The 15,847-nt window shown below is 32.0% G+C and overlaps 1 protein-coding gene across 3 annotated transcripts in view; it reads right to left on the bottom strand.

Annotated features, from left to right (window-relative positions):
* Positions 1–15,847, bottom strand: part of samd4a (sterile alpha motif domain containing 4A) — a 61,536-nt gene that overhangs the window by 42,511 nt on the left and 3,178 nt on the right. The gene's annotated exons all lie outside the window — the stretch shown is intronic.

Here is a 15,847-nt window from a genome sequence, read left to right as displayed (position 1 = left end):
AGAAAATTAATGGAAATCAGAGAATTTGGTAAAAATAAAACTGAATTTGAGAAAAAAGAATAAAACATATTTCATACCTTTAAAATGTAATGTATGTTAAACTTTTAATAAAATTCTGTTAAATATTGTTTCATGATTTCCGTTAATCAGACTTGGTTTCTAAATTTATATCTTTTGATTTAACAATTAAAAAGAATCTAAGAAAAAAACAAAACCAGAAAAAACATGAATTTGGAAAAAATAAAATAGAATTCGTAAAAAAATAAAAGTCATCATATGGCCTAAAAAACATTTACTTTTGTTAAACTTTTATTAAACTGCTGTTAATATTGTACATTTCATGATTTCAGTTAATTATACATGCTTTTTGATTCATATTTTTTATATAACCATTAAAACGGAGTCTAGAAAAAAACAAAAAGAAAGAAAGAAAGAAAAAAAAACGGAACCCAAAGAAATTAAAAGTCTAGAAAAACATTTTAACTGAAAAAAAAAAAAAAACATAAACAAAAACAGAACCTAAAAAACTTAAAACAGATAAAAAAGAATTTTGAAAAAATACATAAAAATAATAATATTAATAAAACAGAATTTGGGAAAAATAAAACTGATTTCTTACGGCCTGAAAAATGTAATTTTTATTAAACCTTTAATAAATTGCTGTTAATATTGTATGTTTCATGATTTCAGTTAATTAGACATGCTTTTTGATTCATATTTTTTATATAACCATTAAAACAGAGTTTAGAAAAAAATTAAAGAAGAAGAAAAAAACGGAACCCAAAGAAATTAAAAAAGAGAAAAGGGAATTTGGAAAAAAATAAAATACAATTTGGGAAAAATAAAACAGATTTCATATGGCCTAAAACTTAACTCTTGTTAAACTTGACAAATTAAAACTAAAAAAAAGGAACCCAAAAAATTTAAACAAAAAAAAGGGAATTTGGAAAAAAATAATAAAATAGAATTTTAACAGATTTGTACGGCCTAAAACAGAAAAGTTTAAAAACAAAGTCTGTCTGTGCTTTTTTCCACTTATGAGGGGGGAAAAAACAACACTGGAATTGGTCTGTGGACACGGTACGAACTCGCATCGAGAAGATTTTTCCAGGAGGGAAAGTGGGGAAAGGAAAAATGGCCTATTTGGAAAAAGTGGCTAGAGAGTGAGAAGAGAAAGAACGAAGAGAGAGAGAGAGAGAGAGAGTGTGTGTGTGTGTGAGCGAGCGAGCGAGCGAGGATGCCCCACCCATCCCTCTGGCTGCCTGCTCCAGCTCAGCAGTGCGGAATGTGCTGGCATACCACAGGTCCAACAGAAGAATGCACAGTTTCCGACTGGGGTGCGTTGCATCCGAAACGACGCTGGTTAGACACATACCATCTTTTTGAGATCATCCCCCTCAACGCTACTTTAGCAAACACTTCCTTAAACGGGCTCCCCAAGATCTAATGCGTTCAGCAGAGTGGTGGGTGGAGAGAAATACGGAGCATCAATGATATGGAGAAAAGGAACGGGAGGGGAAGAGAAAGAAAGAGAGGAGAATTACCGTATGGCTAAACCAAACAGCATTCCACCTAATGACCAGTGGAAACGCTTCCATGTGAAGGACAGAGCCCCATTGAAAAGATTCCCAGGAGTCTGGAATAAGACACTCCTGTGAGTGGGAAGCTGAGAGAAAAGCCTCAGATGACACTCCAAGAAGTAACTGAGGAAAGAATGAAAAAATGACCCAATCCACGTGTGGTATCCTGAAATGACACCCACGGGGAGCGTGCGCGAAGCTCTGGAGAGGCTGACGCTTTAGTTGGCAGGGAAAGAGAGAGTAGGAAAGAACGTAAGAAGCCCCTGTTGAACTTCAATGGCCCCACCTTTCCTCAGCAGCAGCTTTAACAGGCAATGACTCTGTCTCTACAGGTCTACACAGGCCCGGACCCCAACGGCACCCTGTCTGGGCCCTTACAGTGCACTTGAAACTAAGCATGTGCAGTAGCTGGGCCAAGCCATACACATGACGAATTCACTGATACCCCTCTTTTCCAGGGATATCAGTGATGAATGTGCCCATATAGCATCATAATCTCTGTTTACAAGTGATATTTCGAGTTGACAGCAAACCAACAAGCCCCATATTTCCATTTTGTGTAGTTTGAAAAAGTGTAGTTCCAGTAAAAATAAAATAATAAAATAAATAAATAAAAATATATATATATATAGTCATTTTTGTACAATTAATTAAAACCTTATATTGAAGTATATTAAAGTTGTCTTAGCTATATACAAATTATTAATGTAAAATTTGTTTATATTCATATTGTTTTTTATATTTATTTAATATGTAACAAATGTTATATATACTAATAATCTATTTGTATAGAATTAATGTACTAAAATAAAATGTTAAAATTACATTAATATAACATATTTCTGTATAGAAATGATTCAAATATGAAAAAATAAATTAATTCATTCATTACAAATTGTCTTAAGTAAATTAAGTATATACAATCTAAAAAATATAATTGTATTTATATTAATACTGTTTTCTACATTTAATATGTAATTAATGTTATACATATACAAATAAATTATTTTTATAGAATTAATTTACTCAAATAAAATGTTAAAATTATATATACACATTTCTGTATAGAACTGATTTATTAAATTATGAAAAATGAATTTTTTATTCTACAAAAATATATATAGTCTTATCAATTTTGTAGAATTAATTAAAAATTATATTGAAGTATATAAAATTTGTCTTAAGTATATTAATATTGTTTTCAAATTACATATTTAATATGTAATTAATATCATATATACAAACACATTTATATATAATTAATGTACTAAAATCAAATGTTAAAATTACATAATTTATACACATATTTCTATGTAGATCTGATTTATTAAAATATGAAAATGAATTTTTAATTCTACAAAAAATATAGTCTTATTAATTTTGTAGAAATGTTAAAAACTATATAATATTGAGGTATATAAAAGCTGTCTTAATAAAAATAAAATGTGCGTTATATTTACACACACATCTTTCTGTATAGAACTGATTTATTAAAATAAGAAAAATAATTTTTTAATTCCACAAAAAATATAATAAATATATGCATGTATAAATTAAATATAGTCATTACGATGTATATTTTTTAATAAAATTATTATAAATTATTATGTATTTGTGTGTACGTTCATACATATATACACAAATAAACAATATATAATTAATTTTAATTATAAAATAATTATATACACAAATATATATAAATAAATGAATGTAACTCATTATAAAGTATAATATTTAAATTATTATGAAATATTAAAAAGTATACATGTATATACGTACACTGCATATAATTGCATACTTTTTATATACAAATAATTATATACAAACAAATACATATAAATATAAAAAACATAAATTGATATAAATATAAATAAATGATATTATAAATTAAAAAATATTTATTCAAAAGTGTTGATAGCACAAAAATAGTCCAAGATTGGATGCTACATCCTTAAAACTGTGAACAAACTACAAAAAAAATAACCATGATGCAGCATGTTTGTTTGAGAGGATGTTATGTTGTAACAGCCAGTTACGTCATTATTCATCTCTCATGCCAGTTAAATTTGTGGAGGTCTGCCGCAGTACCAACTCTGGCACAAGCAGCATTTTGGTGGAAATGGGGTATGATCGCCTGCCTCCGTCTGTCTCAAAGGCCCTGACCTTCTGACTCCTACACAGACAGAGTTGCCCTCGGTCAGCTGAATTAATTACCCCGAGGCCGTACGCATGCAGCTTCAGCTCATCCGCCTCCTCAATTCCTTTTCGCACACAATCACCAAATGTTACGTCTGCTGTAGAAATTAGAGAATGAGGCCGACAGTTCTAATTTTGGCTTGGCAGGCGCTTTGTGCTGAGAGTTCGTCTGTGCTCCATCGTACACTTTCTTCCTCTCTTCCTTCGAGCCAGTGATATTTATGGCCGCTAATCCTGTTCGACGTTGGAAATAGCAGCGCAAGCTAACTATCCATTGAGCTCAGCTGGACAGACAACAAAGTGGGAAACACCTGCCTCTGTCAGTAGACACAGCAGTCACTGTGACTCCGAGTCATCTGTGAGTTTGTCTATTGTTCGGTACGGATGATGAGCTCTCGCTCTCAAACGCAGGAAGCTCGTCACGGCCCACATGTGAACCCATTCAAGACTGACCCCGAAGCGTTTACTCTATCTGATCTTTACCGCGTTTGATGAAAGCCCAGATGAGCTTTCAACCTGTGCAAATGAGCTCAGCCACTTCCCTCCTGACCCAAATGCACCACAGTGCAAAAACAGGTTTGGCCTGACCCTAAAAAAAAAAAAAAAAAACACATTCCGATACTTCGATTATCTGTGATACTAAAACAACAACCGCAAAAATATTTTGACTATGAACAATTCCTCTGTAATTACAATAATGAAAAGCCTAATCACTGCAGTTTTCTTTTGATATGACGGAGTATGATTGTTTTGCTGAAGAGTGCTAAAATTTCACCACATCAGCAGTCAGTGAGGAAACTCTGAGGCCTCAGACTCCAGCCCCAAAAACCTGCTCCATTCATGCCCTCCAGACAAGACAACATTGGGCAGGAAGTGCCATTGTAACCTGACGACCGTAACAGTTGTAAAAGATGTGCTGGAATAAAAGTTTTGTCTACCTGTGGAACTTTTGATTAACTTTTTGATTTCACTACTTCATTTCTGTACCGTGACAAATATATATATATATATATATATATACACATCAGAGGTTGCACTAGACTTTAACATTGTCTGTCATTTTGACGGAGAGGGTCATAAAAATTCCGTCATAATTTATTATTACCTGTCATTTTAATTTTCAGATTTTAATTAGAATAACATTTAATTGCTGTTATTTTTGTTCACATATTCGCTTTTAATCATGAACATTACAGGACGACAGCGCAGTGTTTAAAAAATACGCTAGGGCTGGGTAAAAAAAAAAAAAGATTCTCATTTTAATGAACCAATATCGATTCTTAAACCACAATCAATCTCTTACGTGTATATTTATTATGCATATATAAATATGCACACATGCATGTTAATATTTAAGAAAAATGTTGTTTATATATTTAATATATTTATATATAATATTAATTATATGAATAAAAAATAAATGTAAATACACGTAAAATTTTCAAAATGTATATTGCGATTAATCGCATCCATAATAATAATAATATGTTTTTGTTTATGTGATATATGTGTGTACTGTGTATATTTATTATGCATATATAAATACACACACATGCATGTTTATATTTAAGAAAAATGTTGTTTATATATTAAATATAATTTAAATAGAATTTTAGTTACATGAATTAAAATATATAAATGTAAATACATGCAAATATTTTCAAAATATATATTGCGATTAATCGCATCCATAATAATAATACATTTTTGTTTACGTGATATATGTGTGTACTGTGTATATTTATTATGCATATATAAATACACACACATGCATGTTTATATTTAAGAAAAATGTTGTTTATATATTAAATATAATTAAAATATTATTTTAATTACATGAATTAAAATATATAAATGTAAATACATGTAAATATTTTCAAAATATATTGTGATTAATCGCATCCATAATAATAATATGTTTTTGTTTACGTGATATATGTGTGTACTGTGTATATTTATTATGCATATATAAATACACACACATGCATGTTTATATTTAAGAAAAATGTTGTTTATATATTAAATATATTTATATATAATATAAATTATATGAATTAAAATATATAAATGTAAATACATGTAAATATTTTCAAAATATACATTGCGATTAATCGCATCCATAATACTACGTTTTTGTTTACGTGATATGTGTGTACTGTGTATATTTATTATGCATATATAAATATGCACACATGCATTTTTATATTTAAGAAAAATTGTTTATATATTAAATGTATTTAGATATAATATTTATTACGTGAATTAACATATATAAATGTAAATACATGTAAATATTTTCAAAATATATACTGTATGTGTGTGTATTTTTATATATACATAATAAATATACACAGTACACACACATTATGTAAACAAAAACTTTTATTTTGCATGCGATTAATCGCGATTAATCGTTTGACAGCATTAGTACTTACACTTATAGTTACACTGTTGACCCATCCCTTACACCTTAACCCACCCTTAAACCTACCCATACCACCAAACCTGTCCCTAACCGTACCCGTATACCACCTCAAAAGCAGCAAGCACAATATTAACACAATACAATTGTACTTATTTTTTGAAAGCAAGTACATCGTAGTTAAGGCCACTTAATAGAAAGTGGGAGCAAAAATGGTATGCAAGGAAAAAAATACAAAAAAAACCCTTTCGATCAGGAACCAAGTGAAATTCAGTAAGTTCCCAGAAAAACTGAGCCTAAAAATCAGACTTTTCTTTCCTCAAGGAAACTTTGGGGACAACCTCTGGCACGCAGCGCCATTGTAAACCGACGACTGTAATGTCTGTAAAAGTCTCGCTGGAATGGAACATCAATTTAGTCTACCTGTGGACGTTCCAGGGGTTATGTGTGTGTTTGTGTGGCGCAGAATGTCACAGCCGGAGCTATTCCTGGAATGTGAGCCTCAAGTCTGCGGATTTGAGCGCAGAGAGCTCTATTTAAGGAAATGTCTGGGCCCCTGTGCTACTTGAACCCCCTCCTCATTCACTGATCATTATTTTCCTTTTCGGAAGAAATCTTTATTTCCGTACCTGGAGGAGAGAGAGCAGAGATTCCTTTGCGGAGGTTATATAATTGCAAAAAATACAGGCCGATTTGTTGAAAAAGGGTCCCATTTAGGCCAAGTGGAAGAAACACATCCTCACACTCAAATACAAACCCACTCCTGCTTCACGACTGTCTGGAGAGGGAGCTGAGCGAACTGGTGGGAGGGGGAAAATCTCAGCCTGACCTCTTAAAAGCACAATCAGCACTTTTGAACAAAGTCCTGCATTGTGGCACCATGATGCAGCTGCCTGCACTATGCATTTACCAGCTGCAGAATAATGCATACTAGACAGTAGCTGCAAAGAGACATGACACCAGCCTCACCAGAGACATACTCAAGACAGTAAAGCAAACAGAATTGTTGGGTATGTGAAGAGCGAGTGTGTCTCTGTTCTGAGCTGCAGTCAAGCATGCACTGACAGCTCATCAAGCGTATGGCGCAAGCTATAGAACCGGTCTGACGGCGTGGGAGACCATTAACCGTGAAACTGTGAGGCAGAAGCATGAGGCAGAACATATGATCCGGAGAGGAGAAATTAATACTTTTATTCTGCAAATATGCATTCAGTTGATCAACAGTGACACTAAAGATGTTAATAAGGTTACAAAAGATTTCAAGTTTCAACTTTTGAAATTTCTGTTCATTAATATATTGAAAAAAGTATCAAGTTTTTAATATACTTTTGATCGAAGCATAAGAGCACAAGTGAGCATAAGAGACTTCTTTTCAAAGACATACAAAAATGTGTGATTAATTAAAAATTAATACCCAAATTTAATGCTGGGCAATGATTAATCAAGATTAATTGCATCCAAAATAAAAGTTTTTGTGTACATAATATATGTGTGTGTACTGTGTATATTTATTATGTATATATAAAAACACACATACAGTATATATTTTGAAAATATTTACATGTATTTACAAGTCATATATTTATATCCATATAATTTATATTATATATAAATATATTCAAAGTATAAACATAACATTTTTCTTAAATATAGGCATGCATGTGTGTGTACACACACATATATTATGTACACAAAAACTTTTATTTTGGATGCGATTAATCATGATTAATTGTTGCCTAGCACTGCCAAATGGAAAAAAAATTAATAGAAAAGTAATTTTAAAAACTTGCAGTAGTAATAGTAGTAATAATAGGTATTATGACAATTTCCAAAATACTTTTACAAATTTTATATATATATATTTTTAAATGAACAGCCATGTTCATTGCAATAAAACAATTTTATTTATAAATAAATTAAAACATTAACCCTTTAACTGTCACTCCCATTTTTCAACACAGACATAAAAATGTACTATCCAACCTTAAATTTTTATAATTCATGAATGAAAACATTTTGTAATATGATTTTAATGTACATTTTCTGTGGTAATGCAATGTGTGATTTGTTCTGAACTGATATATAATTTCTTATGATTTCTAAAATGTGATAGGGAAAAAGGCGACGAAGAAAGTCTTTTGTGACAAAGGTCAGAACTCATGTTAAGATGCACTCTTGACATATATTAATATATTACTTTTCCTACTTAATTTGTAACACAAAAATATGGTAAAATATCTATTTAGGAATCTTAGACCTTTTCAATGACGTATAGTTTGTCATGATTAGATTAGGATTTATTTGTAATATGGTGAAGTAAACTTAAAGGGTTAAATTACTTGTTTTATCTGTAGCTGTTTATTTTTTCAAGAACAAGCAATAAGCTTTTTCACTTTAAATTTACACATTTCTGCTATATCGTTTTAACAGGTATATGCAGGCATAATGAAAATAACAACTGAGATTTTTTACAATCAACTTTATGTTCTGACTAGGGCTAGAAGTGTTGGTAGAACTACCAAATTTTGATATAAGTTTGATTGCAACATATAATCATTGCAGTTAATAGTGTTCAGCATTTGTCTGAATACACGTCATTAACTGCATGACTTTAACTGTACATTTCTGCCAGTCAAACTTATAAGCTACTCCTAAAAATAATGTAGAAACTTTAATTTCTGTGAAGAAGCTGAAATTTAGTTTTTTTATATTGTACAAAACAGTAGAAGTTAATTCAAAGATGTTCACAGGAAAATCTTATTCAGCAAACTTCAAGACACAAGTATTTATAAGCAACGCGTATGAATACTGCATGAAATCAACATGAAGGAAAATGAAATTACTGCTGTCTCAGCTAATCAAACTAATTTGCAGTTGAGTGCAACAGTAAAGAAAAGACCGCAAAATAAACACAGACTCCTTCAACAGCAGCAGAGATGCCGTAAGGAAAGCGACGTTACTCAGTAAGGAGAAAGGATGATATATCTTATGGCTTTCAAGTACCTGCTTGTCATCCGTTCCTTTTCGCTGAGATGAGCATATTTTGCCTTTCATTAAGATGAGAAACGGGTGATGAGTAAGTTATCACCCAGACTGACTCAAGTGCTGATGTCATCCAAGCTCAGCATTTCTCCGAGACATCTTAACAAAGTTAACATCGGCACCAGGGTTTTAACAACTTTACATGAGTGGGAAACAAGTAGGAAGTAAAATGTGACACTGGACCATAAATCCACTGATGTATGGTTTGTTAGGATAGGACAATATTTGACCAAGATATTTAGATAAAAATCTAAATATTGAGAAAATTGCCTTTAAAGTTGTCCAAATTGAGCTCTTAGCAATGTATTTTACTAATCAAAAATCATGTTTTGATATATTTACAGTAGGAAATTTACAAAATATCTTCATGGAACATGATCTTTACTTAATATCCTAATGATTTTTGGCATAAAAGAAAAATCTATAATTTTGACCCATACAACTGCTACAAATACACCTGTGCTACTTATCACTGAGTTACTTCGTTTTTAAATTAATTTTCAAGTTTTATTAAAAATATCTAACATTTGTATTTTGAAGATGAACAAAAGTCTCATTGCTCTAAAAATAACATGAGGGTGAGAAACTTCTTCATTTCTGAATATTCATTTTTGGGTGAACTACCTTTAAGCACATTGTGTTTCACTAACAAAAAGCCTTGAAACCACTAGAGCCAAAAAGACTTGCTGAACAAGACGAAGAGGGTCTTCAGGTCTGAAGATAAAGGGAGAGATAAAGTGTAGGTATTGCCAAAAAAGACAACTCTGTAAGGGGAAAAACACTCCAACAGAACAACGTAAGACAGATGATACTGGTGATTTTTCCACTTATCACAGGAAACTTCCTACTAGAACAATCTGTGGTTAAGTCTTTCTCAAGAAGTCAGTGGGACAATAAGTGAATGATGGTTCAGTTTTACTTGCAGGGCTTGAAACAACAACCTGAGACTACAACCTTAAACTACTGATATTGGTCATACTGGGAGTATTATTGACTCCTAACAGGCCAGTAACTGCCCTAGTACCCTTTTTGTTCTACATGCCACATGACGGACAAAACATCAGCTCACATGAAGTTCTCCAAATGTCCTGTAAGTCCTACCTATTAACGTCACCACTGACCTAGTCACTGTGCTTTTACTGTAAAAAGCCCAAGCCATCACAGAAGACAAGGCAAGGCCTTTCAGACTGACTCCACTCATCTAATGCTTTCAGAAAGGGCTGACACTATGAAAAAGTAGAGTTTTAATCAGAGCAAAAAGGAATATATTTGGCAGGTTGTCCATGGCTGTCCCTGGGGTTGTGCATGAGTTCACGGAACACAGCGAGGGCCAGAAATAAACTGTTTGCTCATGCGTGGGTGCGATGTAACAGTTCGACACCCAAACCAGAAACAAGCACTCTTTCTTTTCCAAACAGTGCAGTGACGTTTCAGTGAAAGGCAGAAGAGGAAAAAAAACAAAAAAAAAAACAGGTTGGACAGGACAAGGGTCTGGACACTGGTCACTAGGGGAGGTGTGTATCAAGGCCAGTGGTTGAAAGCAGTGAACTCTACACTGCAGTGAAGTACACAAACCTCACAATCAGAGTTACATCATTCAAAATTGAAATCGATGACGAAATTGACGGCCCAGTTCTATGGGGATGCTAAGCATTGTGAAACGACAGCAAGAGCACCCTAAGTTGCAGCTTTAAAAATAGGATATTGGCAAAAACAGATTGGGCAATCCATTCCAGATCCAGTGCGTATTTGTGTTTGTGCTTAGGAGAGCATCAGAGGTTTCTATTTACAATGTGTTTTTGCAGTGATGAGCAGTGTAGCCAATCCCAGACATATCTGTTGATTTCTTGAATGCAATGGCCAATCAGAGGTTTTTAAAAATCCTTTGTTGGCTCTATATAATCTATTTGTAATTTGAATAAAAAGTTGCAATAGCAAAGTTTCGGCAGTGACATCCACATATGTGACCCTGGACCACAAAACCAGCCATAAGTAGCACAGCTGTATTTGTAGCAAAAGCCGACAATACACTGTATGGGTCAAAATTTTAGATTTTTCTTTTATGCCAAAAATCATTTGGATATTAATTAAAGATCATGTTCCATAAAGATATTTAGTAAATTTCCTACCGTAAATATATTAAAGCTTAATGTTTGATTACTAATATGCATTGCAAAGAACTTCATTTGGACAACTTTAAAGGTGATTTTCTCAATATTTAGATTTTTTTGCACTCTTAGATTGCAGATTTTCAAATAGTTGTACCTTAGCCAAATATTGTTCTATCCTAACAATCCATACATCAATGGATTATTTCTAAAGCCTATTTATTCAGCTCATTTGATATATAAATCTACATAAATATATAAATCATATAAAATATATAATTACATTTTGACATTTGACCCTTATGACTGGTTTCGTGGTCCAGGGTCACGTATAAATGTGGGATTCATAACCATAACAATGGACCGGACAGAAATATCACCAAAATAGAAGTGAATTTAGGGTAGAGCACCCTCACTAATTTAAAAAGCACCCAACCAGGTCTGCCTAATTGTCTTCCTTTAAAAAAAAGATCAGTTTTAATCCATTCAGTTCTTCTCTTCTCTGAGTCCTTCAGTTGTCCTCAGTGTGAAGAGATGGACTGTCAAAGAGAACTGAGGTAAAATAGTTTTTATTTTACCTCTTTTTTCTGTTGCATTAGTCCCTATATTGTAAAATTCCTCCTGGCAGGACCAATATCCACTGTCTTTCATTCGTTTCAGCTTGTTTAAAAGCATGTACGAAAGCGCTTCTGTGCTTTTATTGGCCAGTGTCACAGATGCAACGGAACTCGTTGTGGACGATGAAAAAAAAATAAAAATAAATATATAAAAGAAGTCCAATAAATTAGATTCCCAATGAATGTAACAACTGATAAAAAAATGTATAGCTTCAGTGCAATGTAAGTTGCTTTGGAAAAAGCATCTGCGGAATGAATAAATGAAGCATGTTATGTTGTGATTATGAGTGCTTGACAATGTATAAATTGAATTATGGGACACTGTAAAACCGTTGAACACTAAAATCATCACATTTCAGATCTAAGCTGTAGATTCACTATGTACACCATAGCTTAGTTTGACATTTAACTTACTGTATGAGTGGGGGACAAAGATTAAAAAATTACTATTTCGAAATATCAATGTCAACACCAATACTCTCCTGTCACAACAGGGAGCGTCAGTTCAGTGCAGCTGGTTCGGTTTAGATATATATGGGTGTTTGACATTTCTGTACATTTCAGTGCATCTCACACAGAGGCCACCATGTTGGAAAAACAACTCCGAGAGCCTTCATCATCTCAAACACACACATAGACGGACACACACCCATACACACACAGAGGTATGAAGTCAGTCATTCATAACAACAGTGCCCCTCCTGTCCGGACTCTGCTGCCTCTGGGCTGTGAGGTGGAGGGGCGGAAAAAGGGCCAAGGGTTAAACACCAGCTCAGACAGGAATAATATTCCGACAAACACGTACCCTCTCCCGTTTACGTACATAGATACACACACACTCTCTCTGTTTTATCTGACCGTCCATCGTCCATGCTGGATGGAACGCTCGAAAAATTTAAACAACAACAAAACCTAAACTGGGATTGTGTAACCTTGTGTGTGTTTTGGATTCCCTTTCTTTAGAGATTCACCGAGATGCCAAATTAAACCACTGCAGCAATAGTGGCCTCTACCAAAGGCAAAAATAGCCTTATTATAGGCAATGAAACTGAATAGGATACATGCAGTACTACCTGTGAGTCAAATGCAAAACACACATGCATTTTGTTACAGTGTGCGATGCTGAGATGAGAGGCAAATAAGTTGCATCATTTGGGTCAGGGGAACAAGGCTGCTCCTTCACAGAGGGAAATAAGTAGGTCATTGTGGATTCCTCTCATTGGCGCAGTTCTTTCCAAATAGTTGCATCTTTCCACTGAACTTCCAGCTGCGAGTTAACTCCGCATACACCGTTCTAATGAATGGGAATGTCTTCATGTGGTCGTTTACTGGTTTGTAAAATAAAAAGGGCCTTTGATTTCAGAGGATAGATGTGACTGCTCTTTCTAAAATATCTTTTAACCTGACATGCTGAGTTAAAATTAATTCATTCAGACATGTAACCATGTAACTTCTACACTACCCCTCAAACTATTTATATATGTGTAATAGTAAAAGAATTAAATATATAAGATCTAAAGTAACTGAAAAATATATATTCGAAGTAACAACTGTAATATATAGAGAGAGAGCGAAAAAGAGAAAGAGCGAGAGCTTATATATAAATACCTAAATACAGCAATTAATATTAATATTTTAAATTAAAATTAATCGATAATTGATAAATGACCTAATAATAAGTAATAAAAAGTCTGTGAATAAGATAAATTATATAGAGAGAGATTATATATAAATAAATTAATAAAAGACAGTAATTAATATTAATATTGCAAATTAAAATAAATAGATAATTGAGAAAAGACATATAATTACATATGTAAAATACACAAAAATATATTTAAAATAACAAAAATAAAGTATTTTTAATTATCTATTTAATTGTTTAATATAATTAAATTATTTTATTGAATTACTATTATTTAATAAGTATATTTAATTATCTATTTCTGATCTATTTAATTATTTACAAACATTTTATATAGAGAGAATTTATATATAAATAAATATAAGACCGTAATTAATATTAAAATTGTAAATTAAAATAAATAGATAATTAAGAAAATACCTATAATTACATATCTAAAATAATATTTTTTTTTTACAATAACTAAAAAAAAGTACTTTTATATATTATATATATATATATATATATATACACACTATTTATTTATTTAATTATTCACAGACATTTTATATATATATATATATATATATATATATATATATACTATTTATTTATTTAATTATTCGCAGACATTTTATATATAGAGAGAGAGATTTTATAAATACATTAATATAGAATATTAATAAGTAATTAATAATAATGTTGCAAATTAAAATAAATAGATAATTGAGAAAATACCTATAATTACATATGTACAATATACAAAATATATTTCAAATAATTTTAAAAATAAAAGTTGAAATAAAAAGTATTTGAATAAGTAAATAGATAAATGTGTTTGAGTGTGTGTATATATATATATAAATTTATTTATTTAATTATTCACAGACATTATATATATATATAGAGAGAGAGAGAGTTTATATATAAATAAATTAATATAAGACAGTAATTAATATTAATAATATTGTAAATTAAACTTAAAATTAAATATACAAAATATATTTAAATTCATTTACAAAATAAAAGTTGTAATAAAAGTAAAAATAGCTAAATAAATAAATAAACACACACACACACACACACATAAGCGTACATTGGGACTGCAATGACAATCACCTAAAGATTAATTTTGAAATAAATGTTAATAAAAGCTGCATTTAACTAAAGTTTACTAATACGTCTACATTTTTTGTTGCGAACAGAAACAGTTGTTTCCACAACTTTGCTATATAGAATTTTATATTATAAAATATTATGAAAAAAATTTAATATGTTTATAAAATATTACATACACACACACATTTGAATTATTTTATATGCTAAAATAGGTTAATAATTAATTACCCATTTACATTTCTACAGAGAGTCATTTTGCTAACTATCCAACTAAATTACATTATCACACTTCATAAAATTTTTTTTTAAAAAATCACCTTACTAGCTTTAATCTTTCCTAGAAATCCCTAAACAGGCTTCAAGTACAAAACCACACCCAAGTCTAAAAATTCAAAAACTGTGTAAAATATCAGATCGATTACAAGTTTGCTGAGCGAAACAAGTCAAACACAACCTTCACACGGTAAAACAATAACTAAAACGCCTGAAGTGATTCAGTTTGAGATACTTAACGAGGGTCCGGGCTAAACCAGACGTCTGCTCGAATGAAAGCAAATACGCTGATTAACCAAAGAATCCCTGCCGTCTGGTGAGTAATAGGAAGCTGACATCGCTCTGGCTGACATAGGCACCGCTGCGTAATACAGCCCAAGGTTAAATCGCACAGGTAGGCATGCACAGACAAACACACGTGCACACACATTTCCACTGGATTCATTCAAAAGGTCACCACCACATACAAGCATGCAAATCCACCATCTGCAACAACAAACCAGCAACTCATCATAACAACGCATGAGTATAGAAATACACCGACCAGAGGAGTTTCAGTTGGGCTGCACCCCATCAGCTGGTTTTAATGTCAGCGGACACACCAGGGTGAGGACCACTTTTAAAAACTTCACGAGTTCTTCTTTGATGTCTTCATCTTGATGTTTTAGAATAACAATGACAGAGCTGTACTAAAATCCCTCATATAAAATACAAAACGCACCACTGCAAGACACAAGGAGGCTCTTTATGAGTCCCAGCCCACTATAAACGCTGATGGGAATCCCATGCTCGGCTTTTAGAGAGCGTATGTGTGCATTAGTTCTTTCGCACTGTACATTTATGTAAATATCCACAGGCCTTAAGCT

This window comes from Labeo rohita, chromosome 17 (assembly GCF_022985175.1).
Source record: "Labeo rohita strain BAU-BD-2019 chromosome 17, IGBB_LRoh.1.0, whole genome shotgun sequence".
Classification (NCBI taxonomy): Eukaryota; Metazoa; Chordata; class Actinopteri; order Cypriniformes; family Cyprinidae; genus Labeo; species Labeo rohita.
Note: the sequence above shows the minus strand (reverse complement) of the source record. Positions and strands in the feature narration are given on the sequence as shown.